A 22,036-nucleotide genomic window follows, 5' to 3' on the forward strand; every position below is an offset into this window, starting at 1 on the left:
TCCTCTTCCTAGTTGGGAAGCCAGCAGGGAAGCTGGTTCTCTTCACACACAACTTTGGAGCTGCAGTTTTGTCATAAGATCTAGAAAAGTCAGTCCAAAAGCTGGGACTTGACCACTATGACTATGAAGTGACACTTTGTAGAACCTCGATTTTGCAACTTTCTCTTCATTTCATGCATTTCAAAGATGCTTAAAGCATTTGTATCAGTCTAGTTTTAACCCTTAAGTTCAGTTTCTTAGCTCAGCTGAGGTTCAAAAAGCCTCCCCCTTGTTAAACACGCCCATGTAAGATACTGAACCTTACAGGATAAGAACCGAGATAAAATCTGCTTGAACATTTTCAATGAACAACAAAACAAAAGGCATGAGAAAGGTTATTATGCAAGTAAAGAGCAGGACATGGTGACACAGTATAAACTGACCCTATGCTCACAAAGCATAACTCCTCTTTCCAGTAGCTGGAATGAGGCTGAAGAAATGTTTTCACAGTGATTTAATGCACAAACAATTTTACATTCAGGCCTTCTCAGCCTATGTTCCCTATTGCACTTTCATGTCTTTTATCCTATGCATCTGGAAATAGAAGATTTGCTGTTTAAATTAATCCCTACTGTAGATGATTGTCTAGTGACTACCTTGCTTTTGTCCAAGTATAGCTACTGGGTTTTTGAAGGCCAGAGGGGTTGCAATGAAGTGTAAAGCAAAAGTACAGCCTCGTGAATCTTGATAACTGCTTATGTGTGATGCAGCTCTTAACACATTCCACAAAAGCAGACTACAGTAGGCTGGCAGATCCACTCTGATGGGGAAAAGAAAAAAAAAAAAAAAAAAGGAACAAAACCAGAAGACCTGGCTCAAAAATTATTATTATTTTTTTTGAAATCTAGATGCTGAGTTTCTATTATTCAGCTAAAAGTTCCTTCCCAAGTAATAACCAGATCAGTCATTCCCGATAGTACTTCTCCATAGCCATCTTACTGGAAAATTGGAGGTCCTAAAGGGTTTGCAAAGGAAAAGGTGGCCTGGAAATCTTCCTGTGGCCAATTCATTGAAGCTGAATGCTCCATCCATTTCTGCAAAGCTATCCAGCAAGAGAAGAAAATATTCTTGAATCCTAATAATTGGCAAGAAATATTGGCAAGATTAATTGACCAGGCAACTGATTGTGAGAGACTACTAGTCTCATTTTAAATCTTTTCCTTTGAATCACGGTATTCCCTTCTGAAGTGATCATACAGAATTTGTTTTCATGGGGCTCACATTGAGCAGACGCCTGCTCCTACCTACCACATTGCACATCTGCTTCCAATTAAAACCATTCCACAGTCCCCAAAGGGGGTGGGAGGGAGGCTCCAAGGTTTCTGCGAAGGGTTATTTCAGCAGCCGTGGATGCTGCTGTGGCAGATGAGGAGCAAGAACTTGCTTCTAATGACACATCACCCCTTTTGCTCTGTAAAAACCCTGAGCACTTGACTCAGACACTCAGTTAGATGCTGGGAACAGGAGGTCTCTTGTTCTCACTAATGAGGACTTGTCCTTGACTGCTGTGTGTGTTTTTCCAGCTTAAGTAAACCAGTTGTTTTAAAAGGTATGGATGGAAACAGAGTCCCTAGCTAACATTTTAAATAGAACTAGACAAGTGCAAGGAGGAAATGACTGGAGTTTGTGGAAGTTGAACTCCTGTGGCTACTCCAAAGATTAACAAATAATCCTTGCTGATAATAAATAACCTGTGCATCACGGTACGAGTCAGGGACAGGCTCTTTGTCAGCCTTCATTGTTGGTATTATTTGGAATTCAGATGCAGATGCTGAAATTGTGGAGGCATTACAGATACCACATCAGATAGCAGAGTTGGTGGGATATTTAATGGCGGGATTTTCCATAAGTAATTGCGTGTCCAGTTTAAACCATCTTTCATTTTTAGCTGCTTCTTTTTCTTGTTGTTGTTTGTTTGCTGTTTTTTGTTTGTTTTGCTTTTTAAAGGGTGGACAAAAACAAAGATGCTCAGTAGAACTGGGGTATTGGTACTCTTCAGCTGCAGGAAATGACAGCATGGGAACAAGCGGTGCTGAGCTCCTGGGAGCAGGTAGGGCAATTTGCAGAATGCAAAGTAAACAAAACCCACAGTATCTCAAGGACAGAAATTACACTGAATCTGTATGTCATGTGAAGCACATCTCTTCTGTTCCTGCCGAGCTATATTTGTTCACCTGAAAAGATGAAAATACAACCAAATTTTGCAATAAAATGGTTTTGAATAAATGTAGATGAATGTGTCTTAGTAAATATGGTTAGTGAAAAACCTGCCCTTGGTTATGGCTGTGAAGATACTGGCTAAAACCTAAAGTGGGCATGAAGAACATCTATTCTATTAAAATGATGTAGAGGATCAGAAATAAGAGAGTAACAGAAACCAGATTGTTTGAATATTTCTTAAGAGAAAATAAAAACATCCCCAAATCCAACCAGTCTTAATCTATCTTTACAGTAGGAATACATTACATCTACCTCTGTCCTTCTGTTTCCACCCTTCACATTCTGCACTAATACATTTTGTTTACTGACAGATAACAAATCAAACAAAAGCACTCACAGTGAAGAAATCAATCCTGCTATTCCTGCTATTCTTTTCCTTACAAACTTTTTTTTTTTTTTTTTTTTTTTCCCTGTGACAGTAAATTAGACTTTTGACCCTTAAAATTAAAGCATATGCAGTCATTATCATGCCATATTTGGGGTCTGATTATGCAGCCACTGCATCTGAACAGCTTCATCCAAATCAGGAAGAAAAGCTCCTACGCAGTAGCTGCATAAAGGGTGCTTGCACCCCTTGCAGCACTGCCTATTGATGCTTTCTTAGAGGCTTAGAATATTTCTGTCTGTGATCACTACATGATGTCGAATTTGCCTGCAGTTGTTTTTCTTATAGGTTCTGAAAGAAAACCCCATAAATCTGCAAGTTTTATGAAAAAACACTTGGACCAGATTACATGGTTAAGTTGACTTGTCTATGCTGAACCTTAATTCTCTCTCAAGATGTAACATGTATTCAGACTGATTTAAAATAAATGACTGTATTGGAAAACAAAACAGACATCAGAGCACAAGCACAAAGGCAAATGTCAGCCCCTGGCTCCGAAACAATTGGGATCCTCAATCCGAGCCATGAAACCTTACATTTCTGCTTGAGCTCAGGCAAACACTCAGCACTATTTATAGCACAGCCTTTTACTATCCTTCTGTTAGAATAGGCTTCATCGGAGGATTTACATGACTAACCAAAAGCAAAAGGCTTTTGTCCTTCGTTTCCATAAGAGAAGGCCAGTGTGAAGCTGGTGTTAACTGGGCTGCATTACAGAAACTATCAGTTACTAGAAAACCAATTATTAATTCAAAGGCATCTGTTACCATGGCATAGGTCTCCTCTTCCCTCTCCATGCCCTAGATTTAACACCAATGATGGGAGCTTAGGGAAAGCTCAAAGAGAACGGTTCTTACCTCTGAAAAATAAGATGCATAGTCAAGGAAGACCGCCTGTTTTCATGGCAACTAAGGAGTAAAGGGTTAAGACCCAGGAGATGGCTATGAACCAACAGACAGCACAAAAGACTCCTATTAGCAAATCAAGAGTCCAATGTGCTCTCATTTCCCCCCTTGTATCTTCAGTTAAACCCTTTGGGCCACAAAGTTACTGTTGGTGCCAAGGACAACAATTGGCAGAAGGTGATTAGTTTAGATTCTGCTACACACTCTGAAGTCTCAAGAAAATGAAAACCAACCCTCTCTTCACCCTCTGCTCTGATTTCCAGGGCCAGGCAGGCCTACCAGCTAGTTCCCATCCTTTCGTCTTGCTGGGCCAGCTGTGTTTGCCCGGGCTTTCCCCAGAGATACCACTTTTTCACAGATGCCTGCCTTTCCCTGCCTTCCAGATGGCAACAGGCTTCTTAACAAGCTCCCCAATTCCTCTTTCCCCCACTGGGACATTTATTTCAGTGTTACCCTGTCACATCTGTTTCTCTGCGGTCGGATGACGTGTGGGAGCACATCACCTCATGCTTCTTTAAGGGGGTAGGGACCAAGCTGCAGCTCCCAGGCTGTTCCAGACCTTCCCGCTGGAGATGTGCCCCCATGCAGTGAGGACTGCCAATGCCCTGGTGGGACAGTAACAGCCCCAGCTGCTGAGCAGAGGCAAAGAGCACTTTGTTGAGCTTTGCAGGCTGCTTGTTTCCTTGTCTCAATCCACTTCGCTGAACTTACTCTCTCCTCCCTAGAGCTTTTCTGCATGGCTTCACGAGGCGTCCTGGTGCTGTTACAGGAGCGTTTGACATGTCTGGGGAAGGAGGAGAGCGGTTGGAGAGCAGGGCAGGGGACTGCGGGTTATGATATACCTTTACACATGTTCTCTGTGACCTTCAGCACAAAACTGCACCTCTTTGCTTTTTCCACCTCTAAAAGGGGATGTCAATGACTCTGCTGCAGGAGAGGCTTTGCGGGGCTAAATCCTTCGTGGTTTACCCCACTGTCTGTGAAGTGATGTGAGATGTTAATACACCTGTCCCTATACCTGGCTACAAATGCTCTTGAGACCAGGTGGCATTTCTGCTGTGCCCTGCACTGCTTTTGCTGATTGCCACAGACAATTTTATGAAACTGATTGAAGAAACATCAGACTAGGGAGTAATGCCTCTCATACAGGGTGATTTGAATGCCAGTCCTACAGGGGTGTTTTGCTTCCTTCCTCACTTCCACTTTTTGACTTGGGATTGGAGCAGCAGTTGCTCATTGCTCTCGCCACACAACCAGAAAGCAGACGTCCTTGAGATCTGACGAGCCTGGTGTTGAGCCTCAGAAAGTGACTCAATGTCTCTGGAAAAGGGCAGTGTAGGAACTGATATATTGGTTCAACTGGTGCCCCACCCGATCAGGCAGTCTATTGCTAACAGCAGCTGTCAGCAGAGGAGGTATTTTATGATGACACAAAGGCCCTATAGTGGGTAGTTGTGCAGCACCTGGTTGGCAGAAGAGGCACCGCATTAACTTCAGGTAGTGGTTTGTCTCTGTTTTGATAAAAGTTATTTGTATCTCTTGTTACTACAGAATAAATTATTCCCATTTGCATAAATACTCACTTTTAGAGACTCTTTTGTGGTTCTTTGCTTCAATAATATCCTGTGGCTATGAGGTTCCACACATCAATCATGCTCTACTAACAGAGAAAGAAAAAAGACCCCTACAAGATCTGAGAGAAATGCCGAGGAAGTCTGATGTGGTATGTAATCCTTTTTTAATTGGGCAGCCTCAAAAAGAAAGATAAGAGAAGGAAACCATCCTGGTGAGGTGCACGATGTCACCGTGAGGTTGGTTGAAGTTACCTCATTACTTATTCAGGACTCATTCATTTACAAAGAGGAAAGTCAATTTTATTTTTAGGGATATTAGTCTGGAGATAAAAGAGATCTCCCTTGCGCTGGCTGCCCAGCTGGGTTGCACAAGAGCATTGTGTTGTGGAACAGACATACTGGAAAACCTAATCCCAAAAGCATTTCTTTCAAAATCATGTGGTGTTTTGTGCTTGGGTATTTTTTTCTTGGGTTTATTCTCCCTCTGTGTTTCAAGGGTCAGCATTCAAGAGCTGGGTGCTGCTTTGGCTGGACCATTGGGCAGCAGCCACCAGCAGCATCATGGTGCGGGCAAGATGTTGCTTCAGCTCCCTGGTGCATCACCTGTGCCGAGGCATGCTCATTAGATGTTATATCCCAAGGGAGATATGCTAGTTAATTTAACAAGGTTTTGCTGTGGGTTCTATTTCAGTGACTGTTTTTTGGTCCCAGAGCAGTATCCTGAGGGCTTCTCATCTTACCTCTTGGGTCTCCTCATAGGTATAGTGAGTTTACGTGGCAAGGCTTTGGTAGCAGGGGGCCATAGGGGTGGCTTCTGTGAGAAGGATCTAGAAGCTGCCCCATGTTTGGTAAGGGCCCCACTGCTGACCAGAGCTGAGCCAATAAGTGATGTTGTTTTGCACCTCTGTGAGAGCAGATTTAAGACGGGGAAAAAAAAACGCTGCGCCACACAGCAGCTGGGAGAGTGAGAGGAGTGAGGAACAGCCTTGCAGGTGCCAAGGTCAGTGCAGAAGGAGGGGGAGAGGTGCTCCAGGCGCCGGAGCAGAAGTCCCCTGCGGCCTGTGGTGAGGACCATGGTGAAGCAGGCTGTCCCCCTGCAGCCCATGGAGTACCACGGTGGAGCAGGGTTCCACGCTGCAGCCCATGGAGGAGACCACGCAGGAGCAGGTGACCTGGCAGGAGCTGCTGCCCGTGGGGGACCCAGGTTGGAGAAGTTTGCTCCCGAGGGATGGACCCTGTGGTACGGACCCATATCTGGAGCAGTTCTTGAAGGGCTGCTGCCTGTGGGCAGCCCACGCTGGATCAGTTCAGCAAGGACTGCATCCCGTGGGAGGGACCCCACAGCACAGGGGACGAGAGGGACCGAGAAGGAGCAGCGGAGAAGAAGCGCTAGAGACTGACCATAACCCCCATTCCCCCGTTCCCCTGCGCAGCTCGGGGGGAGGAGGTGGAAGAGAGTGGATGGGGGGGAAGGTGTTTTTGGTTTCTTTCCTTTGTTTCTCTCTTCATTAGCTTGTTAGTAACAGGCAATAAATCTTACTATCTCCCTATGCTGAGTCAGTTTTGACTATCACAATAATTACTTGTCCTTATCTCAACTCTTGAGCCCTTTTCATCGTATTTTCTCCCCGTTCCTCTTTGAGGAGGGGGAGTGAGAGACCGTTTGTGGTGGAGCCCAGCCACACAACTGAGTAAAACCACCACAGTAGGTATTAATGCTCTGTCCAGAATTATCCCACCCCTGCCCAAGCAGGGACACCCAGAACAGGCTGCCCAGTACCATGTCCAGGCATCTTTTGGAGATCCCCAAGGAGGAGACCCCACAACCTCTCTGGGCAGCCTGTGCCAGGCTCTTGCCTCTTGCCTCAACTCTGGCTGCTGTGAACTGAGCTGAGGACACAGCAGCGCTGCGGCAGTCTCCTTGGCTGCCCTGCTTGTGCTGCACAGCACAGAAGTCACTTGCTGAAGCATCTTCTGCTCCAGCTGCTCTGGGTGCAGGAGAGGAGCCCTATTTGTGGCTGGTATTCCTGTCCAAGCCCCCGCTGGCTCTGGGGACCATCCTCCACTAGGCACATTGCTTTGGATCACCTGAAGCGCATTAGTTCTGTGATATTATTCATCACCAAGACAAGTGATAACTTCCTACCACTTATCCCCCTTGCTGCAGCTGTTACCAGCCCCTCCTGTGTGGTTCAAGAAGCACACCCATGCTGAGTGCCACATACCCACAGCAGGGCTGGTTTGCTCCCGGGGGTCCCAGCAGTGAGACCCTGCCTCCTGAGGGCAGCCCCTCAGCTTCACACCTCGCTGAGGCCGGGAGAGGCTCAGCTCTTCCCAGAGGGCTTTGAAACCCCCCCAGTGTTAGAAAAGCTGCTGCGCTTGCAGGGCACAACTTTGACTTCTGTACAATTTTATAATTTCCTTTAATTGCTTCAAGTGCTCTGATTTTTATACCGTTGTGAAAGGATCTTTGTTTACAACGATTGTGGAGGATAATATTTCTAGCATGGGTAACCATGGCAATGAATAATTCTATTCTCGGGAGCTGTGCCAGCTGCACTAATGCCTTATAGTAGCACTCAGGCAGTTTGCTAATGAGAGATGTCTTATTTGTTGTAGGAGGACATTTTCCCCTTGTCCATGCATTAGTCTGTAGTTTCTTAAAAGCACATTCTTCATCGATAATGCTTGGAGAGAAAAACTAAAACAAACCAAGCAATTCTTGGTTACGCAGCTACTCTTGCATGTAAGATTTTCCTATTTTTTCTCTGAGATTTTATAATACAATATGTTATTTAAGGAAACGTTTGCTATGCAATAGTCTGCTCTGTTTTTATTACCACCTTTAAAAATAAGGATGAGCTTAGGGTGCTCTAGAGCAGCTGTCTGTTGCACAAAAAGATATCACCCTGTAAGCTGCCCTAGTCAAACATGTAGCTTCTATCTCTAGAGGAACTTTTTTAGTAAATTGCTTTTACAAACAATTTGATTAGAGTAAAGAATCATTTTAAAATTATATTACTTTATAAAGATAAATGTTACACCTTGGAGTTGAGTTACTTGGACACCAAAGCATTGAAATTGATTGAAATATTGTCTCATCTATGTACAAACATGATTGTTATGTATGTTAAAAAAGTCTGCAACACATATATTTTACATGATTTGTGATTTAAATGCCATAAATTACTTTAACAATAAAAGCTCCAAAATTTTGTATTTTTAGCTTAGATGACTTGGGAAACCCTTTGTTCAGTGGAAACTCTTGGTTAATAGCTAAGCTGCAGTTCCTGTCACTACATGACCTGTGGTCTCTGAGCATAAAACCAATCTGGTGGAGTAAAGCATCCTCTCTTGTTTTCAGAAAACCATTAACAATCCCAAGTCTATTATCCAAACTAGGTAACCTTAGGAAAGATTTATGGAGTAACTGTTGAACCAGACAAAGGAGTTTGGAATGGTTGTAACTCAAGATTTCTTGAAAAGAATTTCTTGTCCTTGGGTCTTGGATCAGAGAGAAAGGTGAACATGTCCAAATAAAAATCACACCACAGACCTTCAGCTTTTTCCGCATTTATTTTATTTTTATTTTTATTTGAGATTAGTGACTCGCTGCCCTACTTTGTAGGCTCTGTTGTCACCAGTCTCTGTATGCTGGACATCTGCCCGGAACCAGCTGTTGTGACTGACTGCCTCCCAGGGCTCCCCTCATCATCCTCCCTGTGCTCTGCTCTCAGAAAAGGTGCTTTGCCCATGTCCCTAAAGACAAAGCAAGGTCCAGCAAATGCAGTTTCCCAACAAGTTCAGTTTGGGTTGAGTTAAATGATAAAATGATAAAATTTTCCCCAGACTGTGGTTCTTCTCAGCCTGGGCCAGCTCAGTTCTCTGCAGCTCTGTAACGCCCCCACCTTTTCATCATGTAAAAAACTAGGTCAGCCCCAAAATGAAAACAACAATGAAAAGCTGTGGTGATTTTCCACAAAGCTGCCACAACTCAATCGTTGACTCTTTTTCTTCCCAGTTTTCTTTTCCCTGGCGAGAGCATTGCCTGTGTTTAACTCAGACTACCAAATTTTTGGCTCTTCCTCTGCCCCTGAAACTACAAACACTCGTTTTGTGAAAACCTAATTTACTCCTCTCCTTCCATCTCCCTGGGATCTGGGAGGGAATGGCCACCGTGGTGGCTAGTCCTCCCTGTGTGGGGACCTCCCTCTGGCTCTGCTTGGAGGGTAAAAGGACACCGGCTCGTGGTGCTGCAGGTGGATGGAGAACCTGCGGGTTTCCTTCCTTTCCTTGCCCCTACATCTGGGCAACCTTCTGTAGTGGTCTTGCTTCAGTGGGGGGGATGGACAAGGCAACCTCCAGAAGTGTCTCCCAGCCTCAACCATTCTGTGGTTCTGTGGTGTGTGAAGGGCTAGCTCAGATAGCTGTGCTGGCTCAGGGATCTTCTCTTTCATTTTTTTTTTGTTTGTTTTTCTTCTTTTATATGAACTATGTGCATAAAAAGGAGAGAAAAAGAGGAAGAGAGAGAAGGGAAAAAAAGAAAGGGGGAGAGAGACAAAGTCATTTCATGCAGCTCTGCCACATAGCAGAAACCCAAACCCAGGTTCTTTATGGAGGTGCAAATCCAGGCCAATGCTCTGCAGAAACTCTCCTTTCCAGTCATGGTAATGGGATTCCCAAAAAGCTCCTAGCACAGGGACCAACACCACAGAGGGTTAAAGTGTTATCATTTCATCAGCAGTCCCCAGTTAGCCCTTTTCTGAGGGCTGCGGTGCTGCTCATTAGAAGCAATTAATCTCCACACTGTGCTCTGCTGTCAGCCTGTGCGGCCGTCACAGGCCAGCTCACCCGTGAGGGAGCAGCCGGGCATCCCATGCCGCCCAGTGCCTCCAAGCACAACTCGCTTCACTCCTGTCCCCCACAGGTGCTTGGGTTGTGTGTGTAGACTCAACACATAAATGGTGAGGGGGAGCCTGGGCCCCAGATTAGGTTTGGGGTTGAATTAGATGCAGCCGTGTGGGCAATGTGAGCCATTGCCCAGCACCTGGGAGCTCTGCACTAGCTCTGCAGGAGAGGGCTAAAGAGGACTCAGCGTGCTGTTTGGGAAGTTTTCTCTGACGGCTCTTGTCTGTTGCAACAAAGCCGACTGTACATGACGTGCAATGTTGCCATGCCTCTCCAGGGACAGCCCTTTTTGGATGACAGCCGCTGTCATCAATCTTTGGTGCAACTAAGACCATAGGAGAAGGAATCGCTCAGCCAGGTGAGATGGTTTTCAACTCCCTTCAGCCATGTACATTGTTGTTGGGCCTCTCTATAACCTGTTTTCTCTTTGCAGCTGAGGCTGATGGAAAGGAGCTGGAATCAAGCATTTTTTGGCTGGTTTTACCAGGTAGCACCTGAAGCACTGTCTGTCCAAGCAGGTTGTCTGAGGCAGCAGGACGTGGTCTGATTCTTCCTTTCCCATTTATTGATCCATCATCTGCAATACAAGCCCCATTTGGAGCTCAACAACACTTCCGAGCCATTACTGTTTCTTCTACCAGAGATCTCAGTTCTCCTCAACACCACAGAAAGCCCCCCAAAGCATGCAGGAGTCCCTGAAACTACCATATGAGGACAAGGCCAAATCTACACATCCTTGGTCAGAAAGGTTGGTGGTATTATCCTGAGTAAATGCATGTCCCCACTGAATTTCACACCAGATTGCCCCTACACAACTTCAGTTTGTAGACCCATCCTACACCCATGTGTCTACTGAGGAACAGGAGGAGCAGTAGGAATGTTTTTGGCAGCATTTCCTTCCTCCCTGGAGCCAGGCAAGCCCAGGAGCCCAGTGCCAGGAACTGACCTTGGCATCTGGCACGACAGGACAGACGGATGGCAGACACGGACAGATCAACCTCTGCCTGCAAGCTGCTACCTCCCGGCCTCATAAAGTCAGCTCCCTGATGCGTGCTCTGACTAGATGCTGCTGTCTTCCCCTGCTGCGCACTCATCCTGCACCCCAATGTGCTCCATTCCCCACACAGCTCCACAGGATGTATGCAGGGGTAGAAACGTCATGGGGCTGGGGACAGGAAAAGTTCAATGGCTTGTTGAACAAAAGGTGCAGAAAGAGGCATGTAGGGGAATTAGTAAGATTTCACAACGGGGAAAAAGGATTTCTGAATTTGGAAGAAAATACTGACAGTTAAACCATGTTCATTTTGAAGCTCTTTTGCCAAGCTTCTTGGTTTAAATTCCAACCCCATCAATTTTCATGAAGGTGGCAGTATCGTGCAATGTTTTTTGGGTTTAGGAAGAGGAAATACGGCTTTTCCCCTGTACCCCAGTATTGAGCACACACCTGGGAAGAGACTGAGTCTTCCAAGCCTTGTTCCCCCCCCCCCCGGGGGGGGGGTTTTTTTTTTTTTTTAAATGAATTACTCTGTTATTATCTTCCAGCTGCTGTTGAGGAACAACCTGCAATGCCTCACGATACTCTCAGATGTCCCTGGTGAGGAGTGGGACCTGTGTCCAGGAGCAGACGGATGATTTGCCACCGCCCTGCCTGGCTGCTGTGCTCCTCTCTGTTTCACCGGAGGTGGAGTATGGGAAGGGGAGATGTCTGGGGAGGAGGGGGGGGAAATACAACTATTTAACCTCTCCTCTGCCTGTAAGTCAGCAGAAGTGCTAAGTGCTTCCAAGAAGAGTCTGCTCAAATCAAGAGGGTTATAAAATCAAAAGTAATGCAAAGAAACAGAGTATCCCCGACTACTCCCCTCCCTGACCTGAAGGAGCACAGGTTTTGACCAGTGTCCATGCTGGGCCAGATTCTTCTCTCAATTTAACTCATTGTCATCCAACTATTCTCCAGTTCATATGTGTTTTTTTTTTTTTGTTTTCCTACTATCTTTGGACTCTCCTGAGCACTGCTGCACTTTTCTGTGATTTCTCTTTGCCCATCAGGTCCAGGCCACTTGTCTTTGGGGCAGGAAAGAGCTGGAGTGAGCCTGCCATGGACAGACTGCTGCATCTGGGCTAGGGGCTGCAGGCCTGCCTGAAAAACAGAAAACCAGTGGAGAAATAATGGTAGCCTGGCCATTAGCTGTTGATTTCCATTATAAAGGAGCACCATGGAGTATACAAGTACTTCAGTGATGTAACTCAGCCCTTTACCCACAGGCAGGATTTGACCCTCTGTCTGCTGGTACAGGATGTTGGGGGAAGCCATGGAAGAAGGATCTTCCAGGGTGAGTGCATTAACTTGGTGTTTTGGGACATAATTCTCAGAGTTAAGCTGCATGAATAGAAATTTTACACTGAAATCTATGATTTCCTCCAAATTCTCCTCTTTTGTGCCTCCTGCATGTGAGCTTTTGTTAATCAATCGCTACACAGCATTTTACAGCATGTCTTTTGTTCAGTGGTCCTTTCAGCTGTCACACTCCGATCACGTTCAGCTTAGATGTATAGAGCACTTATTGTTTGCTTTGGGAGTTTTTTTTAACGAACGTTTCATTTAATATTCAGCCTTCCTTGCCATTTGTCAGCAAGATCAACATCCTGTTGAATTTCACTCGGAGCAACCTCAGTGCTCCAGTGACAGGGCCACGTCTCTGTTCATCGATAGCTGCAACCAGCCACAAGACCGTCTATGTCAGCCCCATGTACGTATGGGGGAAGAGAACAAAGACCTACACACAGGCATTAATGGGGGTTATCCTTCTTTTCCTTTTCTTCTCTTTTTGGGCACTGACCCATTTCCCCCATGTCTCCTCTCTGGTAAATGTCTAGAGCTCCATCTAAGGGTGTCCTGCTAAGGGGAAAAGAGAATTATCATTGCTTTCTTTCCTTGTTTATGCTGCTTGGTGCAGGCCTGAAAGATTTCCCCCTCTTCATCCAATTATATTCTCTTGCTTTCTTTTTATAATAACTCCAGGGCTTGTCCTGATAGATTTGCCGGATACTGTAGTAATACAGATATATATGAAAACTATGTTGCTGAGAGGAGTAGTGATTTTTCATTAAAACTATTAATGTCCTTCAGGGATTTTTTTTCTCCTTCATTGAAATGCCTAAAAATATGTAGAAGAAATATATTCTTGGTAAATGCTTGGATAATTCTGCCACCTTAGCTAAGAGCTGGGAATACCCTGAGACCTCCTGTAAGCTGTTCATCAAAAGTAGAGAAAGGCCAAGTTGAGATTTTAGACATATATATTTTTTTCTTTTAGAGCTGTAAGAAAAAACAATCCCAATCCTCTAATGCCTTGTTTTCATACAGAAGTATAAGCACAAACAAGAGCACAAGCCAATTTCATTTGTTTTCCTTGGTAGGTCACAGCTAACAGAGAGCAGCTTTTGAAATCCCAGCAACTGCTACTAATCCTGACCTGATTTGGCGTCTCTTCAAAGCACACAAATAAAGCCAGGTTGATAAAGCTCAGTTCAGAGACTGCTTTTCCTTCATTTATCTCAACTGGGACTACTGCAAAGGCAGGAAAAATGTCACCAGAAGTAGAACTGAAGCTCTTAAAAAGCCCTGGGAAAAGGCTTCCCTTTTGCTACAAATGCTGCAAATTTGCCATACTTCTCCCATGCTATAATAGGGCTCCAGACTCACTTCTTTACAGTCATCCTGGCAAGATCAATAACTCTGGGAGAGAAGGTCAGGATGGGCAAATAAATTGCCATTGAGTACAACAATAAACAACCTGGCTATAAACTCCCCACATATACATATACATATTCCATTTCCTGCAGAGTTTGTCATTTAAACACAAGGCAAACTGCATTCTGATGGGAGGTTGGGAATAGTGGGGAAGGAGGAAGGAGGATCACAGGTCAGGACAACAATCAATTTAACAGCAGGTGTTTGTGAGGATGTGTTTCAGGATTTTGTTCCATATCAGTGAAATTATATATCCATGTATATCTATAATTTTGGGACACTGATGAAGTTTTATTACTCTTCCCAGCTCTTGTCTCTAAACGCACGCTTATTTTTTTTAGTCTGAATGACTCTCACTAAAATATCCTATGCTCTCTCTGCTGTGCCTCCTGTAATTCACCCTGGGTCCTTCCTCAGGACTGAGTGCTGCCAGATTTGCCACCACCTCCCCCCGGCACATCAGCCCTTCAGCAGAGGCTTTTTGCTTGAACTAGAGAAAAGAGATTTCCACCCTAAAAGACCAGAGGCTTATCCTCATCACAGACCTTTTACTATTGTGTAATACATCTAATATGTCTTCTTTATCCATAAGATAAAAGCATTAATATCTCCATCTGTCAAAGATTATATGTAAACATTCATTTCTCCCAGGATGCGATCCCCATTCCCTTATGTATAAACACTGCTACCACTTCTGCCCTAATTCCTGATACAGGGCAGCAATCTCAAAGAGCATTTCAGAAGATATTCATGCTCTACTGATTCATTCTCACTGAAATGTAAATGCATACAAAAGCATATATACCTGAACAGGGGCTTCCACAAGTCATCAAATACTCAGTGTCCAAGTAATAAAAGGGCAGCTGATTTTAAGAAACCACAGTAATTCCCAACTCCAGGGCTGTTTTACAGTGGACAGATTAAAAGCCTCCAGCTGTATGCTATTTTCCCCATACTTTTTGCATTTTCTCTGTTTGAAACCTTGTTTGGTGCATTTTCTGTGATGGTTGTCATTGGCCTATTAATTCTAGCAGCTCCAGGGTAAATTCTGCTTACATCTTCCTGTAGCTGCACAGCATTTGATTTGTCCCCATCTACATAATCCATCTGTCCCCTGACCTGGGAGCTGTGTGCAGCCCTATGTGCCAGGGAGTGTGGGCTCAGTGTGCCTCTATGAAATACATGGAACAGGATCTTGCATGATTTCTGGCTTTCTTTTTATTAGCATCTGATTAAATTAATGTGATTCTGTGCATGAGTCACATAATGCGTGTCTGTTTGATGTACAGATTCTCAGTCGTGGTGCCTGTTTCTGTGAGGTGATGGGTATCTGTAAATGGGGTTACGGGTGCTTATCTCATCTTGGGATCTGAAGCAGTGCCATGGTCCCTAAGGGTGTCCTAAATCATGCACAGTGCCCCTGGGCCCCTGAGCATGTGGTAGATATGACCCATGGGTGCTGGTCCACCTGGTTTATGAACCCTTTGGACTTCAGAAGGGGTTAAACCAGCTCAGCCTGCAGAAGTCCTGAATGTGTGCAGAAGACAAACTGTAAGACCATAAGTTGGGTGATGGTGGTTTGGAATGAGAGATGACCATGTCTGGCATCACGATTCTCTTGAGTGTGTCCCGTGCAGGAGCTGCAGGTGGTCCAGAGGGAACTGAGCTCTCCTACTGTGAAGCAGCTCTTCTGGGTCCATTCCTGTCACCTGGTCGTGGTGGTCTCCAGCAGAGCTCTGGCTCACAGGCATGACTCCCCACTCAGGTTCTCCCAAGGCCATGGTCTCTTGCATATTTCCCCTATATAATCTTAATTTACTTACAGTCTGCAAAGATTTGTGGTGTCTGGTCCAGCTGGGCTAGGGAAGCTGACATCCCCCATCAGCACCACAGAAACATCTGGCTCTGGCCTACTTCTCCCTGTGTTCTTCAGAGCCTGGTGCTGTTTTATTTTTTTTTATTTTTATTTTTATTTTTTAATTGTTTTTTTTTATTTTTCATTCTGGTGGGGGTGGCTGTAGCAGGACACAAGGCCAAGGACAGGTCAGAAAACAGAGCATCCAGAATGTTGGATCTTAGGGAAAGATGCACCGAGATGCCCAGTGCAATTACATCTGTTGGATGAGCTTAAAGCTGCCCCTGCTAATATGCAGCCCAATGAGACATACTGTAAAAAAAAATACAAAGAGGAAGGATTTGTTCACTTATAAGTTGAGCAAATCTATTTTTGCTTCTTGTTATCTTTTTCATGGCAGTTTCTGCTCCTTTAAAACTCTTGCAGCAAGGACAATTTTATTTTTTTTTATTTTTTCCCAAGAAGCGTTTGTCTCCCTGTACTTGAGCCAGCAGGCATATCCTAGAGTCAAACAGTCTCGTGCTTTGAGGAGGAGAGGAGGGCTCACAGACTGAGAGCTGGGTACCAGATGCATGCGAACAGCTCATTGCCCCTGGGCTTTCTCTCTCCACAAGTGTGAGAGACGCTGCCTCACTCAAAGATCTTTGAAATCTTTCCTCTGGCATTGTTCTCTTTTATTGAAACGGTGGTTTTGTGCTGAAAATTTCCTTGCAACTCTCCTACCAGAGCAGGCATTGCTGGTTGGTTCCCAGGTTTTTGCAGCATTGAGGTCTGTGCTAACTTTGTCTCTTCTCACTGACTGCTTCAGCACTGCATGGAAATGGATTTTAGAGGAGGCTAAAAGACCCAGGACAGAAAAAACAAACAAACAAACAAACAAAAAAAAACACCACCACCACCAACAACAACAACAAAAAAAAAAACACCAGGAAATAATAGCTCGTCAGTGAAGATGGCCTCTGAGGAATCCCAGGGACACGGATGTGGATCTGCAGGAACTAAGAAACAGCAGCAAAACACACCTGACAATTAAGGAAAATGAAGAATGGTAAAATTTCAAATTGGGGCTTCTTCCAATCTGCCCTGGAGAATCCCCATTTCAGCACAGCTCATAGTTTCCTAGATACAAGTCCCAGCAAGGGATTTAAACTTTAATCTAGACTGCAGTGTGCAAGACTGTATTTTTTTTGTTGTTGTTGTTTTGTTTTTTTCCCCCATAAGCCTCTGCATTTTTATTGGTGGCAGGGAAATAGGGCTTTGGCCCCTCCAGAACTTCCCTCCTGATGCTTGAGCCATACACGTGAGGCCATGTGGGGTCTGTGTCCTTGAGATGTCACTAGGACACCATGACATCACTTCTCTAATGGCCTACTTACCTCTGAAGCAACACGTGCTGGTGTATGGCCACCTTTCTCCCTCCTGACAATGCCAGGGACCAGCTTGCAGCACCCTGGCATTATCAGATCCAAACTCAGCCCAGGTTTGGGGTCACTGGCCTGTGTGGCCTGGGAGAGGGCTCACATGTGAGAACAGGAGAGCTGGAGGAGGAAAGAGCCTGTTTTGTGGGTCACAGAGTCACTGCAAGAGAGAAGACTGTCCTGTATCCTGAGGTGACAAGGACAGATGATCTCGAAAGGATGGGTTGGAGTCAAAAGGAGAAGCATTTGTAGTCCAGTGTGCTCTCTTCAGTGCCCTGTGTCAGTTCAGGGTACATCTGCACAGCCCCGTGACAGTCCCCAGTTCACACAGCTTATATATAATATTCCTCCCAGGTTCATCTCCAGATTAAGCCAACTGGTTCCCTCTGAGACGAAACCCACCACCAAGGGTTGAAATTCCTCTTGCTCCCCTCATCCACCTCCCTTGGCAGAAGATCTGTCTCTGGGCAATGTCACCCCATGGTGGTGGCAACCCTAGCACGGGCCAGCACCCTGCATCAGGATCTTCTTTTCTTCCCCTTCATCCCCTCTTGGAGGACAAGACACCCCTTCCCACTTCTCCTGTGGCTCTGGGACATGAGTCACCTCCGCTCTTCTCCAACCTTTCCTCAAAGGAGCATCAGATCATGTCACCTCCCTGTTCCCACTGTGGTTCAGAGAAGCTGGGCACATTTTGGCACTTAGAATGGGAGGAAGCAGATCCTGAGATGGAGCAGGGCCAGACCACGGGAAGGGGAGGAGACAGAAGGGGAGAACCAGGCTGCTGTGGATAAGGTGACATTAGCTGTCAGATCACAATACTGCTGGCATTTATGCATTTAGGATTGTGACATTCACCACAGCGGTGACACATTCCCCATCACTAAGGATCAAAGTGTTGCCACAGCTTGAGCTCACTCCATTTGGAGGTATGATACCCTGCTTTTTTTTTTTTTCTTTTTTTTTTCTTTTTTTTTTTTTTTTTCTTTCTCATTTTCTTCTGCTAATGTCTTTGGGTCAACCTGCCCACATTCAGGCTCCACTGCTAAGCCACTTGCTGTTCTTCAGCATGCGACATGCAACATGACCAGTGCTTGTCTTTTTGCTTTGATTTTAGGAACTCATCTTACCAGAGGGAAAACAGATGCTTCCCATCCAGACTAATCAGGGAAGAAGTTTTACCCACGGGATGCATCTGTCCGAATGTAGTTTAAATGTTATCAAATTGGTCAAGTTAGAGGACCAGCAGAGCTCTGCTGCAAGGAACAAAACAAAGGGACTGACTACAGATATTAAAATCTGCTCTCGCATGTGGTTCTGGAGACTGTGCAGTGCACTTCACGTAGAAACTGAAATACCCTGAGGATAAAACAGCAGCTGGGATTAAAACAAAGCTGGCAGCACTCCAAAGTACCAGTAAATCACGTGGGATTATTACTTTGCAAGAGATTTTACTGGTGTGGAAAGAAAAGAAAGTAGAAACCGATTTCTGCTAAACAAAGGAGTTAAGAGGAATTTCCAGTAAAACTAAGCCCTCATCCTGTAAAATCTCAGCCCAGTTCTTAAACCTAAAATTAACAATATTTGAAACTCTAAACCCACTATTACCAAGCAGGATTGGGGTCTGAGCAAGGGCTGTAGCAGTCCATAAAGGGCCATGCAGTTTGCAATATGCTGTACGAAGGGTGTGGAATAATCAAATCTGCACCGATTTCTTATCTACAAATTTTTATTTTCTTTTTATTCAGACAGTGAATCTTAACACAAAGAAGAGCAAGCATCTGGTACATCAGAGAAGAAAGGCAGAAGAGGTGAGGAGGAAAGAACACATGGTAAAAAAAAAAAAAAAAAAAGGAAATAAAAGAGAGACATAAAAATACACTGGCACTGTGTCAGAACAGACCTAAAATAACCAGCTGATGGGTGTGACAAGTGATACAGAACTAGTGCTTGCTAGTTCTGGTAAGCACTAGCATCAGGTGTCCAGATGAAGCATCTCACTTTAACCACCTTCCCTGGGAGGCTCCAGTCTAGACCACTTGCTGGAAACCAGCTACAGCTCATAGCTGATGCCATGTGACAACACATGCTTCCTTGTCTCATTGCTGAGAATGCAATAAATTTATTATTTTTATTTTTTAACAACTTGAATAAATTCTTTTAAAAGTGAAAAAAACCATCACCACTTATTTCCATCCACCTTTGAAGGCAAACATCATTAGATCAGCTGCTCTACAGGTTTTTGGTCACAGCTATGGTAGAATGTGCCTTGGGCTTAGCTTTGCTGAGAAGCATAGATTAATCCCATGCTACTCTTTCTTCCAAGGCTCTGGCACTAATTAATTCAAAGGAAATGTGTTAGCACAGTCTGCATCAAACCTTGCATTAACTGAGCTCTCTGCAAGGCAAGTGTATATGTATATGAAGTAGCTGCAAGTTGAGCATCGCTGGAGGAGGGGAATGTGAGTATTCTGGGGTGAGAGTTGGTCACAACCCAAATCTGGCAGTTTATAGCATACGCCATAGCCTCTGGCCCAGATTTTTTGCTGAATTCATCATCTGACAGTTTTCTTATAGACAAACTACCGGGAATCCAAATATCCGAGTAGGACACAGGAAATTGATACTGTGAAGGTCTCCGTCTATTATCACTGCAGTGTATAATTGTGAAGGGTATGTCCATGTAACACCCATTCATATGAAATTCACACCAACTGTACCTATCTTAAGTTTTTGTATCGTCCCTTACCTGGGTATCTGAGCCATACATAGTCACTAGGAAACTCTCTAGTAGCCATGTGTAGTCAGTCCATAGACCTTCCCCCTCCCTGTGGAGGGGATGCTTCTGTTTTCCTCCTCTTTTTTTTTTTTTTTTTTTCCTTTATTTATTCTATTTTATTTTATTTTATTTTGTTTTATTTTATTTTATTTTATTTTATTTTATTTTATTTTTGTTGTTGTTGTTTAGTGAGCTGGTTTTACTGTGTGGTTTTGCTCCTGATGGAGAAAAAAAGCTTTTGGGGGGTTGTTAATGATCAGTGACTGGAATCACACCACTTCTTTTAGAAATCTGTTCCATAACCCAAGCCTTTGACCAGGTCACCTTAGATTATAATGATTAATAAAAATAATAAAAAATGAGAATATTAGACCCTCTCTGTCTTTGTAGCTTCATGCTCCTATGTAGTGCATCTAACCGACAATGTTCAGAATGAAATTCAGGTACCATTTATCCCATCTGGTAGAGCGTTTAACTATACTTCATACAACCACAATTCCCATCACAAATTATTCTGCACGAGTCAGAGGCACACATGTGTAAGCCTACTCTGTTTTGTTACTGATGCAATGGCATTTACTGAAAAGCACATTGGGAAAAAAAAAGTCTAGGCTAATTTTGTTCTTTCAAAAACTGCAATTTAACCTTGATGTCAGAAGATGGCAGCAGTAAAGCACAATTAGGACCTTTTAAGTCCACAAGTCTTTTCTTTCAAAACGTGTATTTGTTCCAGAAAGAGGCAGATCTTTTAAAAGGCGTTACTTTCAACAGTGGCATCAAGTATGACAGACATCCTTCTAGTAAACATGAATGCATGATTGCCTTTCATCTTAACGTACAGCATGTATCAAGAGCTGAATATCTTATTACATGCAAGCACCCTTAGAAAAATTAAGTTGCGCATTTATTCTCAAAAAACTAGTGTTCTATCTCATCCATAAGAAAAGATAACATATTTCTGCAAATGCCCATATATATCACTACGCAATATAGTGAACATCTACTGAATTTCAAGGACCATTTCTTTTAAATCAAGAAATCTATTCTTAATTCAAGCATTTCTCCCAGAAAAGACCCCGTTTTAAAGCTCAGGAAAAGCAGAGAGATTCTGCAGTTGGAATATTCATCAGCTGCATGAATGTTCAACAGTTTCACACCACCTTGAAGGTCTTTGGCTGTGAGTCTGTCAGATTCCCCCATGGCTTAGCAGGCTGTCATCTATCAAAGGACACAGTGATGCCAGGAGACAAAGTCTCTTTGATTGAAGAAGTTATCTCTGAAAGAAAAGCCAAGAGATGAGGCATTGTCATTGAGTGTGTTCCCCCCTTCTGCAATAATAACTTAATACGTTTACTAGACCATATTCTCAAGGTTTGCTGTCTGACATGACTACCAAAATATTTTCTGAGCTGTGACATGACAAGTCCTGCCCTTCTTTGAGTTCTGACCTGACCAGTTGCCTTACTTTGTTGGGTCCTCACAAATGTCATTGCATTTCAGTCTCACTTCAGGGAGATTGGACGCAATTTTATCTGCTCCTTTCCATCACTTTAAGGGGACAATCCTGGAAATACTCCTGTGTGATGCAAACCAGATGCTGTTTTTGACAGTCAGTGTCTGAGGTTTAAAATCAGTGCGATGCCTATAGATGACATTGTTTATCCCCTCAGCCATGTACCTCTTCACTTCACTGGGGATGACTTGCCTCAGGATGTCTCTTTCTGTAACAACTGCTGAAGAGCCAGGTGCTTTTTTCTAGCCAGAAGTTCTCAAGTGTTCTGCTTTTGCAGTGTCTTTTTGCAATATGCTCCTGCAGTTTGCCCCTCCCTTGAGATTGATGACCTTTGGACAGTCTCTCCTCCCTGGGCCAAGGCACAGGATTTTGTCTGACAGAATGTGTTTGTCTTTAGAGAACAGATTCAGGAGTCCAGGTCATTTCTGTTTTTCAGTGGATGTAAAGGTATTGAATGCCCTTACAAATGAAATATAAAACACATTCGTGTCTTTGTTTTGTAAAAATACTCTTTTATTCCAGCTTTGATCATGTTTGTGGCATGGAAATAGTTTGGGATATACATGTAATAGTTCCCACAATAAGTTGTTTATGTAGTAAAACACAGTTCTGCTACTCAGCTTCTACCAGTGAGTGTTCCTTAATTTCTTCAATGGATCTGGTCAGACTGACACCAGTGGAAGGTCAAA

General features: G+C 44.1%; 1 long non-coding RNA gene across 2 annotated transcripts; it reads left to right on the forward strand.

Moving 5' to 3' along the window:
• Positions 1-11,573: 11,573 nt before the first annotated feature.
• LOC118166985 lies at positions 11,574-20,869 on the forward strand. Of its 2 annotated transcripts, XR_004750855.1 has the most exons (4): positions 11,574-11,712; positions 12,294-12,361; positions 17,410-17,984; positions 18,804-20,869. It is a non-coding gene; the product is annotated as an uncharacterized LOC118166985 (long non-coding RNA). The 2 variants fall into 2 exon arrangements; XR_004750852.1 differs by lacking the exon at positions 11,574-11,712 and having other exon boundaries at positions 11,728-12,361.
• The last annotated feature ends 1,167 nt before the right edge of the window (positions 20,870-22,036 follow it).

Source organism: Oxyura jamaicensis, chromosome 1 (assembly GCF_011077185.1).
Source record: "Oxyura jamaicensis isolate SHBP4307 breed ruddy duck chromosome 1, BPBGC_Ojam_1.0, whole genome shotgun sequence".
In the NCBI taxonomy this organism is placed as follows: Eukaryota; Metazoa; Chordata; class Aves; order Anseriformes; family Anatidae; genus Oxyura; species Oxyura jamaicensis.